Below are 7,737 nucleotides of genomic sequence, written 5' to 3' on the forward strand. Positions count from 1 at the left end.
GCTTCAGCAGCGGAACACGTCTGGCACTGCGGGATTTGATTCCCTGCCGTTGTAGTGTGTTACTGATGGTGACCTTTGTTACTTTGGTCCCAGCTCTCTGCAGGTCTTTCACCAGGTCCCCCCGTGTGGTTCTGGGATCTTTGCTCACCGTTCTCATGATCATTTTGACCCCACGGGATGAGATCTTGCGTGGAGCCCCAGATCGAGGGAGATTATCAGTGGTCTTGTATGTCTTCCATTTTCTGATGATTGCTCCCACAGTTGATTTTTTCACACCAAGCTGCTTGCCTATTGTAGATTCACTCTTCCCAGTCTGGTGCAGGTCTACAATACTTTTCCTGGTGTCCTTCGAAAGCTCTTTGGTCTTGGCCATGGCGGAATTTGGAGTCTGACTGTTTGAGGCTGTGGACAGGTGTCTTTTATACAGATGATGAGTTCAAACAGGTGCCATTCATACAGGTAACGAGTGGGGGACAGAAAAGCTTCTTACAGAAGACGTTACAGGTCTGTGAGGGCCAGAGATTTTCCTTGTTTGAGGTGACCAAATACTTATTTTCCACCCTAATTTACGAATAAATTCTTTACAAATCCTACCATGTGGATTCATGGATTTTTTTTCACATTCTGTCTCTCACAGTTGAAGTGTACCTCTGGTGCAAATTACTGACCTCTGTCATCATTTTAGGTGGGGGAACTTGCACAATCGGTGGCTGACTAAATACTTTTTTGCCCCACTGTATCCTCTTATGTTCCAAGAATAAGGACTGAGCTGGCATAATTTTACCTTTTAATATTATCTAAACTGAAAAACATGCTCTCAAATTGTTAGCAAGACTTACACTGGCTAGCTTACAGTTAGCTATAGAACTTAGATCATTAGCATTTCTTTCCTTTATTTTTTGTTAAGTAGTTAGCTTATTACTTGTTAAATTATTTCAAAAGATTGCTGGTGAGGCAAAGAAATTTTTCTTAAGAATAGGAATTATATTTTTCTCAAATTCATTTAATTGTACAGACTATACACTAGACAAAGTGCAGGTAAATGATCAGGTTTCAAGGTGCTTTTACTACTAAAACATGCTTCAATACTTTTAACAAATCCGGTCACCATAACGTCTATATGTGCTAATTAAATTAAGGAATACATCTATCTTGTGGTAAGCTTAATATTAGTATGGTTAATAAGGACATTATTTTTTTCTTAATTTAGGTAGTGTTTCATTACTCATTTGATGGTGAAAAAAATGGGGGGTTATTAATGACAGAGCAATAATCTTACCAATTCCTCCTTTACATACATATTTACGTGTAAATGCAGTTTGTAAATAAAACAACACAACAATTTACTTCTTGTAATCTTTTTCTGATTTGCCCTAATACAATATAAATGCACTGAATTTCAAAATAATCTTACAGTACTCTCCTCTTTGTGCGTACGTGTTTCTGCCTGTGTCTGTTTTTCATAGATATGCACATGCATAACCTCGGCAAATACTACTGTTTTGTCAAGCACCTGTTTGCTTTGAATATAATACTAATCGCTGCTCTGAACCTTCATTCATTTCACTCTTGTTAAAGTGGTTTAAGCGCAAAACACCTGCCTGTTTTACAAGATGATTAACTAAATTGACATATGGCAAAGCACCAGACAAAAACATCATATTGTGTGTCACTAATCTGTATGCAGACATAACCACTGATGTGTACCTTTCATGTGCACATAAAAATCACAGAAGCTATTAAGGAGTGTGTTTATCATTTCTGAGAGCTCACCTGGGCATGAAACCTTCCAGTATGCAGACAAAAAAGAAAATGAATAAAAAGATACAATAACGTGTCAGTTTTGCCTAGAGCTATAGATCTGTGGGGTATTTTTGTAATATGATCATATAATTGGCTTGCGTATTGAAAGCAGTGAAAGAAAATCAGTTGGTTGCCAACTGACTGTCTGCTGTCTGAAGTTGGGCTTTAATGTGGTACGTACAACCAGTAGGCATCAGAATTTTAAATTAACTACTCCTATGTTATTATTACACCAATGGCATTGCATTTGACAAAAAACATTAAACACTGGAAAATATTACAGTGTGTTGCACCTACTTTGTTTGTATATGCAACATTCTGCTTTGCAATTGTGCACTTTTTTAAAATATGTCTGTATTGGGAATTTTCTACAGCCACTGAGTCACTTTACATAAATTTGCTTGTGATGGCCAACTTTATAATATGCAAATGATACACACCCTCTGTCTAGGCTAGGTAAGGTAAAGACAAGAAACACTCAGCATTGTAAAACTATACACGCACGTGCATTCTGGGACCCCTTAGTACCAGCTGAGGATCATTTAAATGCTACCAGAGCTGCTGACTATGTCTATCCCTTTATGACCACAGTACCTATCTTCTGTTGTCTGCTTCCAGAAGGATACTGAACCATGTCACAAAACTCAAAACATCTCAAACTGTTTTTTTGAACCTGACATTGAGTTCACTGTACTCAAATGGATTTCACAGTCAGCAGGTCTCAATCCAACAGAGCACCTTTGAGAATAAAGAGAAGAAAAAGACCTTGTTCATCTATTATTACATAAACTTGAAGAGATTTCCCATTTTAAATTGACTCTTTCATTATAAATAATTTAAGATTTTTAATGGAATATCTATATTGGCATACAATGGCCAATATCCTGTGTGCTAGTGACACACTGTGTACCTAATGCAAGTGCGTCATAGTAAGAGACTGATCGATAACAACGATAATAACAATGTGATTAGTCAAATGAATACATATATTTGTATACATGTATATATACATATATACAAGTTTGAGAAGATATTTTTTAGCACAGCTTTGCAATTTTCTTGCAAAAAGACAAGAAAATACAGCACTGACTAGCAGAATGACTTTAGGAAGTTAGGTGAAGGAATACAAAGAGCCAGAACACCTGCACCTACACCTGCAAAGAAGAAGGTGGTGCTTGATGAATGGAACAAATGCAGTACTTTGATCCGGGAGAGTAGATGTAATGTGTGGGGTTTTTTTCAGTGTTTAATAAGATTTAGGCAACAAACCTATATGTGGTCAGGTTAAGAGGTCAGGAAATAACGTGTTTTAACTTTGCCAGAAGATTTCAGAACAGCTGCCTTTAGTTATTCTCCAAATGTTTCCCTCAAGCTGTAAACCTATGACCTCACAACGGCATGGCTGGTCTATAGCGATGAGAGTGATGAAGCGACACTGATAACAATTTAGCAAAATAACCAACAAAGCTATAAGACCATGAGCTCCACCTGTTTTCTGACACAATAAGGAGGAGACTTCAAAGTTTACAGGGAAACAAAGACTATTTTGGCAGTACGCCTTGTGTTCTTCAGATGAATAATAAATGTCAGAATCAGAAGAAAGTGGATGATGGGTGAATGTGATGCTATAATTTAACTGAAGCTGAAGAATAAAGGGGAAAGGAAACAGCTACTGTTATAAAATCAAAATACACATTAAAAAGAAAAGTCTACTTAACTGACAGAAGTATGAACAATGGCTTTCCTTTTTTCTTTTCTTTTCTTTTTTAAACAGCAAGCCCACTTTTAATAGAATTTGGTAGATGGTCTCCATTGGGGCACATTGCCAAACAGCACTAAATAAAGGCATTTGCAGTTTTGAAAGGTTGCATGAATTAAGCAGACCTATATACCTTCCCTGTGCAAGTGAATAATGGGTATATCTTTCATTAGTTTAATTAAAATTCAGGGGCATAAATGAAGCTTAGATATAGGCCTATTGATTTTAGAGAGTTGAATTTATAAGTGTCCAAACCAGTAGTGACCAACTAATTAACTGGTAAGAATGTTCTTCATTACAATTAGTTGCAGGCTAATTTCCTCAATACAATAGATAGCTGGTGCTCATAGAGATGTATTATTTTCACTCTCTGAAACGTTAGAGTCTCAATGTCACCATAGGCTGCTCCAGTGTTCCCCTTGCAAAAGTAATTACTCACGTAATAATTTAAATTTGCTACAGTAATTCCATACACGGTGAAGCATGGCTGCACATTCCTTGCCTATTGTAATTTAAGAAACAATATAGCTCATAAATGGAGTAGATTTATTTTACCTATTGCACTTAAAAATGTGAAAAGGGAGCCAGAATGAAAAGATGAAAATTCTTTATAGTGAGATAGCATGGGTTTTTGCATGCAAGATAAATTTGATAGGAACTGAAAGAAATGGTGAGTAGCCTCTCAGAAAAAAGAAAAAAAAAATCCCGAGCACATTGTCACAACTCACACAGAGTCTAGAGTCTGGAAAAGTTTATATAGTCCCAACACTGCACAGGTTTGGAGCCCACAGTCAGCTGTTTTGAAAACGTCAGTGACATAGCTTTGAGGAGGCTACAGCTCCTCTAGTCACTAAAATGAAAATAAAATGAAAAACATTGTCTTCCTGTTATTACACAGATATTACAGGTAGAAAAGTAACTATTTGCTGTATGTATTTCTGAAGCTTAGGTGAAAAATTCAACAAACGCGTCAGACACATAAAACAGACCAATGTAAGCGCCTATATGACGGTTATGTACACAATCAAGTTACCAAAGACAAGAAATAAAAAGAATACGGTCATAAAAGGTACTCATCCAGTGAGCCACTGATCAGACATATACTCTATACTAAAAGTACTAATTAAATTACTTTGATGGAGGCTAATTAGCTATATGGGTCTTTACTGAAAATACACTTAGCTTAGGGAATACTTTCAGCACAGTGACTATGGTGGTGTGGAGAACTGCAGTGTACAATTAACAGGTATACTCCAAAGATAGGCTCTACAAGAGAATGCAGCTTCAGGTGCACTGCACCCTGATTTCTAAAGCCACACTTTCTCCCGTTCAGCTAATTTAATGCTTAATGAACCAGATAAGTTTTCCAAATACACTGGACCAGTCCTGAATGTAAATTATGCTGCATATAAGTCTGAAAATGCACCAGCTCATAGATGCTATTTGACACTTTACAGACAATTCCTTGTACCAGAAGAGCATTTGCAGGAAAAAAAAGAGAAAAATAAAAATAATGGGATACAAAGAAATTATATAATTTCACAAGAATATTTAAATGGCAGTCTCCCAGTTCAGCTTACGTGCCATAACTCAAGGTTGAGACAACTGGATAGCCTATTTGTCCCTCAAGTAAGCCAAAATGCCTGTGTGGTGCAACCACACAGGGTTGGGTTGCCCCATAAGCTAACAAAGGTGTTACATTGGTGGGTCTTAACGAAATACATTCAGATTGTTAACATAACCACAACATAATAAGAATAGAGGTGTTACTTCTTTTTTTAAATCTTCCTGCTAGAGCAGGATACTGTATCACATGAAGTAGGCAAAGGAATATGAATATGAGAGGTTAGAATGAAAATATTTCTGACAAAAAGAACAAATAACTAGTAACGCTTCATGGGCATTTAAATTACTCTAACTATTGCAGACTGCCTGTGTTTGTATCAGTGATGAAACACACTGCGCTGGAGTTATATAACAGCACAGATTCATTGCAGCCATTCATATTGAGATGCTTCAGCATAATGCATCCTCTTACTGAGTGTTTGGTGGTTGTTTTCCTTTCAGGACATCACAGGCCAACTTGAGATTTTCCCTTGAGAGTGTCTTTAAGAAGATTTAATTGTATATAATGGTGGAAAGTTGTTGACTGACTGACCTTCTGCTAATGAGACAGGTATTGTGTTGTAATGAATAATCTCTGGTAAGAAGGTTCTTGTGCATTTCTGTTTTACTTCATGTGCTGCATTTAAAGTGTAAAAAATACTCCACTATATCACAGGAAGTTACTTTGTTTTGTTTTAAACAATTGATTGGCTTATAAAATACTGAAGGCTGTGAACTTTTGCATTATGGACAATGAGTGCATAAGCTATTATAGTTAGAATAGCCTGACCTCGACTTCAGCAGCATTAGCAATTCTGCTTTCAGGCAATATCGATCTAATAATATACAATCTATCAAATGCCTGACATTACTTAGTTTCCCTTTTGCCGCCAGAACAGCTCTGTTATGTCAGCCCACAGACTTTGGCCCTCTGGCTGTGTTCTGTGGTGTCTGCCGCCTGATTTTAGCACCAGATCATTTGGGTTCTGTAGTTTGCTGCAGGAGTATGTTGCTGTCAGAGAGTGTTGTTGCCGTCGGGGTGTGGTTGTTTCTGAAGCAATGTTTGGGTGTATGCTGCCTGTCAAAGTGACATACAGTACTGCTTAAAAGTGTCAAGCTACTCCTCATTTCTTTCTATTTTGCCTCCAAGGAACCAGGCTTTCTTCTAAATTTTTTAAAGTGATCTTGAGCAGTAGTTCTCCAGGACATTTGAAGGTTTTTCGAAAATTTTCATTGGACACCAGCTGTTTTTTCATTCATATTTATGCAGTATTAATGCAGTATGCAGTGTGTCCTTAAAAATATGGTAAATGAAGGACAAAAACAGAAGTGGCAGGTCTAAAAAAATATCTTCACTAGATAAAAAGTGAAAATCATGCTCTTAAGAAACAGGAAATTAAACTCCGACACAGGACCTGAGAGATGCATCTAGCTCTTGAGTTAATCCATCTACTGTTTGCTGAAGTCTCATCAGAAATGGTATCCAAGGAAAGTTGGCTGTTGAGATGCCATTCTTAAGACTGGGAAACAGGCATCCCAAACTATACAAGAACTCAAGAGGGACTCTGGTAAGTGTTGACAGCCTTCTGTAAAATACTGTGGAGGCTCTATCATGGCTCTATCAGCCAGTGGTGTTCAGGATCTTGTCAAAATTGATGGACTGATGAATGCAGAAAAATACAGTCAGGTAAACGACAATGTCCCCCAAACACACTGCAAATGCAGTAAAAGTATACCTGGAAAGAAAAACACACAATAGAACAATATCATGGATTGGCCTCCCCAGAGTCTGGACCTCAACAATTCTTAAGCAGTGTGGGATCATCTTGACGGAAAACAGAACAAAAGGCAACATCCAAAGAAGAGCTTTGAATGTCCCCCAAGAAGCCCGGAGAACTATTCCTCAAGACTACTTAAAGAAATGACAAGAAAGCCTGACAAAGAAGGTTCAGGCTGTGCGGAAGATTAAATGTGATCATGTTTGATTTTCAAGTTCACTGCTTTTTGCCTTACATGCTGTATTCCTATTTATAAGAGCATCAATAACAAAAATTGCAGCCAGTATTTCCCATTTTACTACCAAAATATACAAAAATTAGTTAGCTCAATACTTTTCCAAAGTACTGCACATTAATGTCAGAATCTAAGTCTTGCGGAACATCGCAATGTAGCAAGATGATCAATGCTAACCCCTTTATTGGTGATGTAAGCCATAAATAGCAGCAATAACAAAATGCCAGAAATTCAGTTAAAAGAACATTTAGTTGAACATTCAGTCTTTTTAAAGTTAAAGGCAATATTTTTCTTGTTGAATACTTTTTCCCCTGCTGATGGGAGTTTTACAAAACTATACAGATTATACCTGGAGCTTAAATATTCATTTACTCACTGGGGGTTTTGTGTTGCTTCTAGTCAAGAAGCAGACTAGACTAGACGTGTTGTATTTTATCACACATACTTAAATTCTGCACATCACGATAAAAATCTACGATTATCAGTTCAGCATTGACGCTTGAATGCGCTTCCTGCGGAGACGTCACGGTCAGCTGCCCGTCTCTCCACCGTGGTGA

The sequence above is a fragment of the Aulonocara stuartgranti genome (genome assembly GCF_965226115.1).
Source record: "Aulonocara stuartgranti genome assembly, chromosome: 13".
Taxonomy (NCBI): Eukaryota; Metazoa; Chordata; class Actinopteri; order Cichliformes; family Cichlidae; genus Aulonocara; species Aulonocara stuartgranti.